Below are 14,601 nucleotides of genomic sequence, written 5' to 3'. Positions count from 1 at the left end.
TAATTTTGTTTTAATGCCATATCTTCCTATGATACTGAACTCAGATGTTTTGTCTTTAATCATGATAGCCTCATGATAACCAAGTGTTTTTTATGCATGATTGGTAGTCTTTAGCTAGATGGTCCTACTTAACAAAAAACATTATATTAATTAAATAAAAAATGTGATTTTGAGAAGAGAATTCTTTATAGGTAATAAACTTTCCATACAATTGAGATTGTTTGTAGAAACTAAGTGTTTTACATAAATTCGGTTAACTGTTATAGGACCAAATACCATTAATTTCGGTGTAATTGTTCTACATAAATTCTGAATTTAAACAATCATTCAAAAAAATTAACTCGATTTTAAAAGGTAACAAACATATTTACCATTCAATTTGATATCTTATTCAAGAAATAATAATAAAATATAAAAGGAATTGCTTGCTCACAGATATATTTTTACTTTTATTACGTATTTAAAACTAATTTTTATTTTCACGGGTTTCGTATGATGAATTTTTGTGGATTAAAATTTTTTGAACATGTTACCTGACCCACCTAGCATGACGGGTTTGGACTATAGAACCAACACTAAAATTATTAGTTTATCTCATATATACTATAGATTTGTAATCATAGTTTTGAAAATTAACTTATAAATTATTTAGTATATGAACTACAAAATATTACACATACTATAACACATTCTTAGTATTCCAAAAAAAAAAAAATACACATAAAAATATACACTAACATACTATATAGACATATACTTCTGTTTAATTATCTATATATACATTTTTGGAGACATTTATAAAAAAAATCAAAGTTCCAACTTATTTATAACTATGCCATTGCCATTTATAAAAAAATTAATAATTAATAATCTGGGTTGACGATTAAACGTTAATATAACAAGCCGAAGCCCATCTCGGTTCTACGTTTTACTAATTTGTTTGTGGAGGCAATCATTCCTTCGGTTGAGACAAAAAAAAAACAATAATAATTTTTAAATAAAAATACAAAAAGACAAGAAACATAATATTTACGCAAAGGCCCCCAACTAACACAAATAATTAAGTTTTCCTACCTTCTTCTTTAAAGAAGTGTTTTTTAATACCTAATACATTATTATAAAGACATTTGATCCATACTAATAAATAACAAATGCTATAAATCAAATTACCAATTACACCACGGACCATCATTTTAATCGAATTGCACAACTATAAATACAAAAGTGTTAAAATGATATATAGATGAAACAACCTAAATTATGTTTGATAAATTATAGTATACTCATCTAATTATAAAAAAAATATAGAATTACAAATATATTATCCATACATTGTAAATAAAATACAAAATCACAAAAACATACTCACTGTTTACTAAAGTAAAGTAAATTAATAGAACAATAAGGATATTTTAAATTTTAAACCCGCGGTCAAGCAATAAAAATACATAATAGGAATTATACAATACATAATATATTAGACTTTAAAACAATAGTACATTATAAAAAATATAAAACATTTAGTTCACAAAAATAATAGCAAAAAAAACCACCATTTAGTTACATATAGATAAAATAATAAATAAATTATTTTATATATCCTTAAACAAAACTATAGCCCTGCGGTGTACCGCGGGTGAATATCTAGTAGAGAACAAAACAAAGCTAGTATTTTATATCCTATCTAATAACAAATTTAATGTAATTAGGTTTTAAACTTCATTAAGAAGAAGAAAAAAATTCTAAACAACATTCTAAATTAATTAGACAAAAGTTAATTAATTAAGAATTTAAAAAGTAAATAAATTAAAAATTATTATTTAAAATACAATAATTTATAATTTAGTCCCGCAATGTACCGCGGGTAAAATCTTAGTTTTTTTTAAATAATCCATGTCATTTTCTTTTATAAATTTTATTAAAAGTGCTTAAACCCAAATGGGTCTAAGGCCTGTTAAACAAAACATTACATGAGTAACAAAATGGAATACAAACCATTGGCAGTCAGAAACAGATCGTAGAGTTGAAGCTGGGCGGTTAAGTGGAGGCAGAAAGTCAGATCTACAAGGCCCACAGCTTTGCGACTATGCCGTTAGATGGGTTCCTCAACCGGTGTATTCGGATTCTGTTGCAGAACCGTCACCAACAGCGGATCACACTCTGACCCGCCACAAGCCTTCCGGAATATATCAACTCTCTGACACTCTGCCACCCAACGAATGTTGGATCCCCTTCCTAGCAAAGTGACATACTCAAATCCAAGCCTCTACTCTCCAAATCCATAAGCCGGAGATCCTTCCCGAGGTAAGATAGTCTTCAGATCTGGTTCGGTGGACGCAAAACAAGGTGACGAGAGAGAGAAAGAGGCTTAACAAACCTCTCAAAAGCCAGAGTCCCTGAAAACCATCTAACATCGAAAAGAGAACCTACCGTTAACCACCACAACACTCACCGGAAAAACCCACCTATCCACAAGCGTCTTCCGCCGCTGCCGCAGCCTCCAACCAGGCGGTTGAGCCGAGAAAGACTTCTCTGCATCTCCAACAGCGTCTTCAAACCAGGGAAACCAGAATCCGAAGCCTTTCGTCCGCCGGGAAAGGGCCACAACCGCAACGCTTGCCGGAAAAACCACACCGCTCCGTTGATAGAGAAGACAACTTACCTCACTCCTGATGCAGTTTGCAAAACAGACCAACGATGAAGATCTGAGCCAGAAAGAAAAAAAGATCGAGATTTGAAAAAAAATAACTTTTTGAGAGAGAGAAAGAAAGGTGAACAGGAACGATTGTCTTTTCCATGTCATTTTCTAACAAGAGAAAACGCAGAATGTTAGTCGATATATGTTTTGGCAAAATTAAAATATTGTGTATAATTCGAGATGATACAATACTTTAGAGAAATTCCTTTAAATACTACTAAAAGTTTTTTTTCCAAAAATAACACATTTTAGTTTTTTTTCCAAAAATACCACAAAAGTTTTTTTTTTCCAAAATTACCACAAACACACAAAAATGATTTTTAAGAATGTAGAAATTTTTTTTTAGGTTTGGATTGACACATTTAGTTTTAGGGTATAGTTTTTAGGGGTAGGGTTTAGTATTTAGAATTTAGGAATTAGTTTTTAGTATTAGAACTTTAGTTCAATTATGTGGTATTTTTGTAAAAAAATATATTTTAGTAGTATTTTTGGAAAAAAAAAACTAAATTGTGGTATTTTTGGAACAAAAATCTATTTAAGTTGTATTTATTACAATTGTCCATGAAATATTGGTAAAATAATTTTTCCTTCCCATAAAATTTAGGGTTTGATTATGTCTGGAAGTTTTTCTATTGCTTTAGGCAAAATCCATATGTATTGGCTAATCTAATTTTAAATTCCTCGACTAAATTGTACAATCATGATAAAGAGATTTTAATGATATAACTCATACATATTGGTGAAACTATCTTAAGTTCCTCAATTGAACTATCAATAAAAAACTATATTAAGTAATTGGGCAATTGTCCTTTCGATAAAAAAACTAGATTTTATTTTAGTGATTTTGCCCAATTACTTAATACAAAATCACTAAAATTACTCATTATTTAAGTGACAGCAAAAACATATAATGACCAAATTACTTTTTATCATGTGTTATTTTTTTATTAATATATCTAATATATTAAAGGAGAAGTCGAAAGAGTCCACATTAACTCTCACAAAATTTGATCTCTCTTACCCTTAATGAAATTTGTTCTTACAAAAATTTCGGACAAATTTTTTCCCCTATTTCTGATGCAGAAACGCACCACATTCATCTTCAGACTTAAAATTACCTTTTTGTCATTAATGAAAACCAATTCTGGACTATTGGTCCAGCGGTTATCCGGCCGTGGTCCAGCAATTATCCGGCCGTGGTCTGGCGGTTTTCCGACGGTGGTCTGACTGTGGTCCGGCGATGGTCCAACGGTGGTCTCACGGTGTTTTGGCGGTTCTCCAGCGGTGGTCCGGCGGTGGTCCGGCGGTGGTCCGGTGGTGGGGTGGTGGTCCAGTGGTGGTACGGCGGCCGGAAGGAAATGTGATGGTGGTAGGAGGGGGATGTGGTTTGTGGTGGTAGAGGTATATATGATAAGGGCAAATTGATATATATTATATATTATACAGAGAATATATTATAAATATAATTAGAGTAGTTACTTAGTTAATTTTAGTGTTTTTTATTGGTTATTCCTGCCAAATTCCCTATATATATATGAGTTGCTCAATGTTACAAAACAATTGCTATATAATAAGCACCAATTTTAATTTTTGCGAGACTGTTTAAAAAGACTGAGAACAATTTGTCCACAAAATACTAATCCCGTAGAAAAGAAAAAAAAACTACAAAAGTTGCTATAAGGACTAAAATACAAAAGTCAAATACACTCTGTTGCATGAAATCGATCACCAACGAGAATTTAATTCCAATACATAATGTTCGTTAATTAACACCAATGATTACCGAGTACCATTGGTCAAATACATTAATAATCGAATGAAATCAATTATTAGCCAGCCATTTCTGATTATAACGAGCTAGATCCGGTGTATTGGACCATATAAAGCATAGTATATATACTCATGTACGTACGTACATGATTCCAAAAGAAATCTCCAAAACCATTGCAAAAAGAAAAAACAAAAAATAATAGAATTATAGATATGGAGCTGAAGAGGACATTGCTATCCAAACGAGGTATATTCCGGGCGGTGAGTTTGGTAAAGGACCTTCGCAGCAACCGGCTAACGAAGAACAACTTGATCGGAGCATTAGAGCTGGCGAAGACAAACGGTGTTGTTTACGAACAAACGAAGGAGAATGGAGTGATCAGAATTAGAATGTTGGTAAAGAAATGTGACGTGGAGAAGCTCATTTGCAAAGGTGACGACGACGTTTTAAGAGCGTCGTTGGTTGAACAAAGATTGATACAACTACGAAGAAAACACCATGCCAAGGTGGGGGAGAAGAAAGAAGCGGCATGTTGGACTCCTGCGTTACGAAGCATTCCTGAAGAATTTTAATTTTGAATTTTTTTTTTCTTCACTTGTTTCATTTATTTCTTGATATATCCTTTTTTTTTTTCTGATATATACCAGTTTTGGCTGGAATTCAGATTTTTAATATATTTATATTATATAAAGACTTTGACCTTTTTGAAATAATTCACTTCTTGTTAATGATAAAAGATAATAATGACACTTGTTCTTTTAAAATGAAACCACAACTTGATTAGAAGACTTATCAATGGTCCAATTATATATGGTTTGTGAATAAATCATGAATCCAAATATCCAAATGATCACATATTGTATTTATAATGTAAATGCAACTGAAACACCTTTTGCTCAAAGTCAGTGATTCTGTTTCTTGTTTGCAATGAGAATTAATAAATGATGCCGAGCGGAAGAGGTGAAGCGGAGGGGATAGGGTGAGCAACGGCGAGGCTCTGTTTTCCTAGGGGAAGAACAGAGAGAAGACGGTGCGAACAGGGGATCAACGGACGCGGAACAGGGCGAGAGTGCTCCTCTCAGGTCTAATGCAAAGCAAGATCTTATGGGCAATTAAATTGCCTCTTTTTTTGGTTTTTTTTATTCAATTCAAAGGTGGAGTACATAGGTGATCACAAGCTCTATTTATAGAGATGTGTAAAAACTCACGAAACTTGATCCTAAAGAAAATAGATAAAGCCAAATAAAAACTCAAGTCTATCCAATCTAAACGAAATCGCAAAACAAAAACTAAACATCGACTCTTTCTTGATGGAAAAGCAAACACCGGATAAAGCCCATCAAGACCATGTTGTCCGCTACATCAGGTCTCCCCAGGTGGAAGAGGATTCGGCCTCGAATCCAAGGCGTCATTGTCACCACGAAATGGAGACAAATGCTTAACGTTGAAAACGTCCGACGTACGCATATGAGGAGGCAGCTTCAAACGATAGGCATTGGCGTAAATACGCTCCAAGACTTCAACGGGACCAATCTTACGTGACTTAAGCTTATTATACTCTCGAACCGGAAAGCAATCCTTGGTCAAAACGACCCAAACCAAGTCACCGGGCTGAAATTCCAAAACATGACGTTTGACATCAGCAATCTCTTTATATTTCGCCTGAGCGAGCTCCAAAGTAGCCTGCGCTTTCTTATGAACGACCTGCAAATTATCCACGAAGGCGACAGCGTGGCCATGAAAACGATCACGATCTGGAAGTGTGGTAAGATCCATCGGACATCGCGGAACCAACCCATAGACGACGCGGAAAGGAGCAAAACCCAGACTGCGATTCAATGCATGATTATGGGCAAATTCAGCCTGGCACAACTTCGTATCCCAGCTCTTGATGTTATCTCCCACCAAACACCGCAATAAATCTCCCAAAGAACGGTTAACAACTTCCGTTTGACCGTCAGACTAGGGATGGTAGGCGGAGCTCATGTCCAAACTGGTGCGGAGAAGCTTCCACAACGATCGCCAAAAATGACTTAAAAAGCGGGTATCCCGATTAGAGACAATAGACAAGGGAAGATAATGCAACCTATAGATCTCACGGAAGAACAAGGTAGCCACCGACAGTGCATCCGTTGTCTTCTTACAAGGGATGAAATGGACCATCTTGGAGAAGCGGTCAACAACGACAAAAATAGAGTCATTACCTCTCTGAGTGCGAGAAAGACCCAAAACAAAGTCCATGCTTATGTCCGTCCAAGGTTGAGAAGGCACTGGTAACGGCATGTATAAACCCGCATTAGAAGCTTTGCCCTTGGACGTATGAGACACACGACACCGCTCGACAAAGCCCTCAACATCACGGCGGAGCGATGGCCAGTAGTAGGAGGAAGAAACCAAATGGAGGGTGCGATCGCGGCCCACGTAACCTTCATTGTGAAGCTCCTGAAAAATCTGTAAACGCAAGCTGTACTCCGGCACACACAAACGAAGGCCTTAAACAGATATCCCTCATGGAGGACAAACTCATCAGAAGTACCATTGCAGCCTCCAAAAAAAATTTCCCGAAGAAGGAATCTGACTGGTACATATCTGCAAAGGCCGCAAAGCCCGGAGCCACCGTGTACATAGTACCAAGCAGACTATGACGTCGACTCAACGCATCCGCCACACGATTAGTCATGCCCGACTGATGCCGGATAGGAAATGTGAATTGCTGCAAGAAGGCAATCCACGAAGCATGTCGTGACGACACCTTGGCTTGGCTATCTAAATGGCAAAGCGCATCACGATTCGTGAAGAGGATGAAATAGGCATAGAACTCCACATCATAGGTACTACATCGTGAATGTGGACCGGCAAGTTTCTCACTAAAATAGGCAACGGGACGTCCTTGTTGACTTAACACAGCACCAATGCCAACTTTCGATGCATCACAATGCAACTCAAATGTCAAAGCAAAATCATGTAACACAAGGATTGGAGCGGTCGTGAGCTTCTCCTTGATCAATATAAACGCAGCCTCGGGCGTCCACACAAACTTCGTGTTCTTCATAAGACTAGTGAACAGCCGATAAAAAGAAGCCAGACCATGGAAACTGCAAACGTGGGAGAACGTACGAGGATTTGGCCCAGAATGAACAGCCTCAATCTTAGATTTATCAACAGACAAAACCTGACCAGAAATGACGTACCCAAGGAACAACACTTCCGATGCACCAAATTCACATTTATGTCGAGCACCAAACAGTTTCTTCTGACGCAAGACACGAAGAACCTCACGAAGATGACGCACATGCTCCTCCATATTGGTACTGAAAATGAGGATGTCATCGAAATAGACCACTACGAAGCGACCAATAAACGGACGTAGGGCTTGGTTCATGATACGCATGAACGTACTAGGAGCATTAGAGAGGCCAAATAGCATGACTAGCCATTCGTAAAGACCTTCACGAGTTTTAAACGCGGCCTTCCATTCATCACCAGGCTGGATACGGATCTGGTGGTACCCGCTTTTAAGATCGATCTTTGTGAAAATAGAGGTATTTCCAATCTGGTCCAAGAGATCATCAAGTCGAGGAATTGGAAAGCGATACCGAACTGTGATTTTTTTGATCGCACGACTGTCAACACACATGCGCCACATACCATCTTTCTTGGGAATCAATAACGTGGGAACAACACACAGACTTAAACTTTCTCGGATGTGACCCTTACGCAGACGGTCCTCGACCTATCGGCGAAGTTCCTCGTGTTTCGTAGGGCTCATTCGATAATGGGGTCTGTTCGGAAGCGTAGCGCCGGGCATAAGGTCAATACGATGTTGGATGTCATACAACGAAGGTAATCCGGTGGTCAGTTCAGAAGGAAAGACATCCGCAAAGTCATCGATGACAGAGGCTAAAACCGGTGGAATGACGATGGGACTACCACGAGCCAGAGTTGGCGATAAAATAAGTGCAAAAGCCAGACCTGTTGTTCGAAATTCATTGTCAAACATCACGTGAGAGCAAAGTCAGGAGACAACATCGGAGGAAGGATTCGATAATGGGGATGGTGGCTCCCGTGATGTCGTGGAAGGGGTAGCGGATAAGGATGGCTCGCGAGACGGAAGCAGAATGATCTTGTGTGTCTCCCAGATGAATTCATAAGTATTTTTTACTCCATCATGGATGATCTTACGATCATACTCCCAAGGACGCCCAAGAACTAGATGACTCACATCCATCTTTGCGACATCAAAATAGAAACGATCCTTGTAGAAAGGACCAATGGAGAACGGAACCAAGGAGCGGTGACTCACGCGAGCAGCGACACCGTTTGCCGACTCATAAATAAGATTTTGACAACAACCGGAATCAATGAGGAAAGTGCATATCCAGTCGCGGATAGTGCAAGTCGAACGAAAAATGTTAGTATGTAACCAGTGAGACACACGTGACGCGCCACTAACATCGTTCCTTGGTCTCCGGAGGTGGGTTTCGGAGACGAGTCGATAATAGGATTGCAATCGTCATCTTCTTCTTCCACTTCCTCTATGTCCACAAGGAGACCACGTTTGAATTGATTGGGACATGCGGTTTGGCGATGACCCGGCTCTCCCCAAGTGAAACAACGCAATGCATTACGAGCAGAACGACGCAAGGCTGGTTGGTCGTTAGTCTTCCCGAACCGATCAGTGTTCTGTTCTGCTACTTCTGGTTGAGACGAACCGCTTGGAAGGGAACTTGATTCCGGTGGTCTGGAACAATACGATGAGTTCCAAGTTGTCGACTTCAGTTGCTGTTCGAAGGACGCAGCTCGACGATGAGCTTCGGAAACCGTTGATGGATCAAACTGGGACAATGCGTTTTGAAGCTGGGGATGAAGACCACCGATGAAACGAGATACTTGTTGAATGTCACTATCATGAATCTCCGTACGTGTCAAGAGGAGGTAGAATTCTTCAGCATAGACATCAACCGAACGAGAACCTTGCTTAAAATTCTGTAGGCGTGTGAAAACAGTGCGTTCATAGTTGTGAGGGAGAAATGATGTGATCATGGATCGAGCTAAGGAGGAGGAGCTTGTAGCTGAGCTTGAACCTGAGGAATTTGTAGCTAAGCTTGAACCCGAGGAGCTTGTAGTGGAGGAACCATTGCTTGTACCTGAAGGACCAATGACTAGAGCAAAAGCTAAGAAGCTAAGAAATGCACTAAATGGGCTTATTCAAGAGCTTATGGCCAAAGAGAGCATGGGAAAAACTATTGAAGATGATATCTATCTAATCCAGCCCACTTTGAGCCTAATTCAAGTCCAAAAAAGCCCACGAGGGATGACGAAAATGGAGTTCAACTCACCTTGGGAAGGACACCTTGGGAAGAGAAACATGCACCAAGAGTGGAATCTTCATTCAACATACTATTTTTATTATCTTTTAGTTTCAAGATTAATCAATACTTGGCTTTGTTACCAAGTTTCTTATCAATATATAAACTCATATAATCTCATTTGAGAATAATCAATCAATTTCTTTTTCATTTTATGAGTCTATCTCTTTGCTCTTTGTCTAGAACATTTCTTTGTTTCTTGGTGTGTAATATCCAAGTAACAGCCTCCTCTTGATGGACTAGTGTGTCATATCTAGCAGCGATTGGAGTTGGGAATATCAGCAGCCTTCCACAACTGTTGTGCGACCCCTCAATCTATCAAATCTCTCTTGTTGCACCTTGCACCTTGGCGAGTTTCTGTCCTATCTAATCCTGCTGAGTGATCCTCGAATTGGGGCGTATCAAGTGGTATCAGAGCCACTCAACCGGTATTTGTCTGTTCATCTTCTCATCTTCCATTTCTAAATACTTCTTCTTCTTTCTATCTCAAATCTGGGCCATCTCCTTACCTAGGCCATTTCTATTTTCAAAAAAAAAAAAGAAAAAAAAAAACGAGAAAAAAAAAATCCTAATATTAGAAAAATAAAAAAAAAGATTTGCATTTGGCTAGGTGGTGGAAGAGAAATCCTGCTGGCTGAGGAGAAATCCAGCCTTGGAGTGGTTAAAACAGATTTCAAATCATGTTGTCTTTCTATCTTCCTTCTTCCCTTGTTGCTTGGGAATTCCATTGGGTTGCTTGGATTTGTTCTCTTAGAACTTAGAGAGAAAGCTCTTGAGTGACCTACCAAAATTGAGAGAAACACTTTTGTGTGTGAGGATTTTTTATCTGCTAACTTTTGGTGTTAAGTTTTCAGGAAACCATGGAAAGTGATGGAGAAATAGATCGGCCAGGAAATTCAGTCGCCGGACTATCTAACTTGCAAATGCGGGCATTGAATGACACTATTACTAACCTTATGAATACATGTCTAGAAGAACTACACTAGAGGCTCAACGAGATTCAGAAGAACCAACAAACCCGTTCTAGACCCGCAGCCAGGAGAGAACGTTCAAGGAGGACTCACCGGCCTGAGGAGGAAATTGAAGAAGAGGAGTTCCATGAAGAAGATGATCGATCCACCAACCGACCTAGACGAAGTCATAGAAACCATGATCAAGGTGATGTTAATCCTTTTGGTACAAGAAATGACAATTTAGGTGGTTTAAAGCTTAAAATTCCAACCTTTGAAGGTAAAAACGATCCGGATGTTTACTTAGAATGGGAAAGAAAAATGGATTTTATGTTCGATTGTCAAAACTTTTCGGAACTCGGGAAGGTTAGGTTAGCAGCAACTGACTTTATAGGTTATGCTATTAACTGGTATGATCAAGTTATGACTCACAGGAGAACGACAAGTGGAAGACCAATAGCTTCATGGGATGAGCTCACTACCTTGATGAGGAAACGGTTTGTGTCGGTTCATTACCACATAGATCTCCACCAAAAACTCAGACGCTTGCTTCAAGGAACCAAATCTGTGGAGGACTATTTCCAGGAAATGGAAAGCTTAATGATCAAGGCGGATGTAGATGAAACCTTAGAAGCTACCATGGCCAGATTCCTTGCAGGCCTCAATCGGGACATTCATGACAGAATGGAGCTTCAAGAATATGAAAGCTTGGAGGGAATGTTGCACAAGGCGATTCTAATCGAACAACAAACCAAGAGGAAGGGTTTCTTTAAACCTTCCTTTGCTCCAAAACCAAGTTATCAAGATAAAGGTAAGTCTCCAACCCCATCAAATTCAGTTTTTAAGACTAATGCTCCTACTCTTCTTGATAAAGGAAAGGCAGTCGAGACCAACAATCGGGCAAGAGATATTCGGTGTTTCAAATGTCAAGGACTTGGACATTATGCCAACAAATGTACGAATCAAAAGGTAATTATCCTCCTAGACAACGGTGATGTGGAGTCCGAGGAAGATAAAGAAAAAGAGAAAGATCTCGGTCCAATCTTTGACGAAGAGGAAGAGCAGTTTGAATATCCAACTCAAGGGACACTTCTGGTCACTAGGAGATCATTGAGCGTTCCGCCTAAGTCTAATGACCGGGAACAAAGGGAGAATCTCTTTCACTCTAGATGTTTAGTTCACAATAAAGTTTGTTCTTTAATCATTGACGGTGGAAGCTGTACTAATGTTGCTAGTGATACTCTTCTTAGGAAGCTTGGACTTGAGACCAGACCTCATCCTCGTCCCTTTAAACTGGAATGGTTGAATGAAACGGGCAAACAGTACATCAGGGAGCAAGTCACGGTTCCTCTTACCATCGGCCGATATGAAGACGAGATCATGTGCAATGTCCTTCCTATGGATGCAAGCCATATCCTTCTAGGACGACCTTGGCAGTTTGACATGAGGGCGATACATGATGGCTACACCAACCGGCATTCCTTTGAGCATAAAGGAAAGAAGATCACTCTGGTTCCTTTAACTCCGTTGGAGGTCCATCAAGACCAGGTCCAGTTGAAGAAAAGCCGAGACAAAGAAATTAAACCAGCAAAACCTGAGGTATCTCCTAAGAACTTCAACTTCTTTATCAAAGAGAGTCAAGTAAGGAATTTTTTGTACTCTCAACAGCCATTGCTTTTACTTGTGTATAAAGAAACACTANTGTTGCTAGTGATACTCTTCTTAGGAAGCTTGGACTTGAGACCAGACCTCATCCTCGTCCCTTTAAACTGGAATGGTTGAATGAAACGGGCAAACAGTACATCAGGGAGCAAGTCACGGTTCCTCTTACCATCGGCCGATATGAAGACGAGATCATGTGCAATGTCCTTCCTATGGATGCAAGCCATATCCTTCTAGGACGACCTTGGCAGTTTGACATGAGGGCGATACATGATGGCTACACCAACCGGCATTCCTTTGAGCATAAAGGAAAGAAGATCACTCTGGTTCCTTTAACTCCGTTGGAGGTCCATCAAGACCAGGTCCAGTTGAAGAAAAGCCGAGACAAAGAAATTAAACCAGCAAAACCTGAGGTATCTCCTAAGAACTTCAACTTCTTTATCAAAGAGAGTCAAGTAAGGAATTTTTTGTACTCTCAACAGCCATTGCTTTTACTTGTGTATAAAGAAACACTAATAGCATTTTCTGACCTTGCACCGGAGCTCCCGAGTGATTTGATAGATGTTTTGCAGGAATTCTCAGATATCTTTCCAGAAGAGAACCCTAACGGTTTGCCGCCAATAAGAGGTATAAAACACCAAATTGATTTCATCCCAGGTGCGTTACTTCCAAACCGGCCGGCTTATCGAACCAATCCGTTGGAAACAAAGGAACTTCAAAAGCTGATTGGAGAACTTCTTGAAAAAGGTTACATCAAGGAGAGCCTAAGCTCATGTGTTGTACCTGTTCTCCTTGTGCCTAAGAAGGATGGCTCTTGGCGCATGTGTGTAGACTGTCATGCCATCAATAATATTACGGTAAAGTATAGGCATCCGATCCCTAGGCTTGATGACATGCTAGATGAATTGCATGGTTCTTCTGTTTTCTCAAAAATATATTTGAAAAGTGGTTATCACCAAATTCGCATGAAAGAAGGTGATGAATGGAAGACCGCATTCAAAACTAAACTAGGATTGTATGAGTGGCTTGTCATGCCTTTTGGCCTTACTAATGCACCTAGTACATTCATGCGTTTGATGAATCATATCTTGCGATCTTTTATTGGTCATTTTGTTGTTGTCTACTTTGATGACATTCTTATCTATAGCAAGAACCGTGAGGAACATAAGCTGCATTTGAAATCTGTCCTAGACGTCCTTAGGAAAGAAAGGTTATTTGCAAATCTTAAGAAGTGCTCTTTTGGAACAGATCACGTGGTTTTCTTAGGTTTTATTGTAGGTGCTGATGGACTCAGGGTGGATGAAGAAAAGATCAAGGCAATACGTGATTGGCCTAGCCCCAAAACCGTTGGAGAGGTAAGGAGCTTTCATGGGCTATCTGGGTTCTACCGGAGGTTTCTTCAGAACTTCAGCACAATAGCAGCTCCACTAACAGAGGTAATCAAGAAGAATGTTGGTTTCAAGTGGGAACAAGCACAGGAGGAGGCGTTTCAGATACTTAAAGGGAAGTTAACTCAAGCTCCTTTACTTACACTTCCGGATTTCTCCAAAACTTTTGAGATAGAATGTGATGCCTCAGGAGTGGGTATTGGTGCTGTGTGGATGCAGGAAAAGAAACCCATTGCCTACTTCAGTGAGAAATTGGGAGGAGCCACACTCAATTACCCCACTTATGACCACGAGATATACACTTTGGTTAGGGAACTCCAAACATGGCAACATTATCTTTGGCCAAAGGAGTTTGTAACTCACACAGATCACCAATCCTTGAAGCACCTCAAAGGCCAGCAAAAGTTGAATAAAAGGCACGCACGTTGGGTTGAATTCATTGAGACCTTTCCCTACGTCATAAAATACAAACAAGGTAAGGAAAATGTGGTGACCGATGCCTTGTCTAGAAGGTATGTTCTTCTTTCAGCTCTTGAGACTAAGTTGCTTGGTTTTGAGTTCATAAAGCAATTGTATACAACTGACCAGGATTTTAAAGAGATTTATAGAAAATGCTCTAAAGTCGCTTATGGGAAATATTATCAAATGTCTGGTTTCCTATTCTTTGATAACCGTCTTTGTGTGCCCCAATGTTCTTTGAGGGAGTTATTTGTCAGGGAAGCACATGGAGGTGGACTGATGGGACATTTTGGAGTAAAGAAGA

This window comes from Camelina sativa, chromosome 19 (genome assembly GCF_000633955.1).
Source record: "Camelina sativa cultivar DH55 chromosome 19, Cs, whole genome shotgun sequence".
Taxonomy (NCBI): domain Eukaryota; kingdom Viridiplantae; phylum Streptophyta; class Magnoliopsida; order Brassicales; family Brassicaceae; genus Camelina; species Camelina sativa.
The sequence above is the reverse complement of the archived record's forward strand: the minus strand, read 5'-3'. Positions refer to the sequence as shown.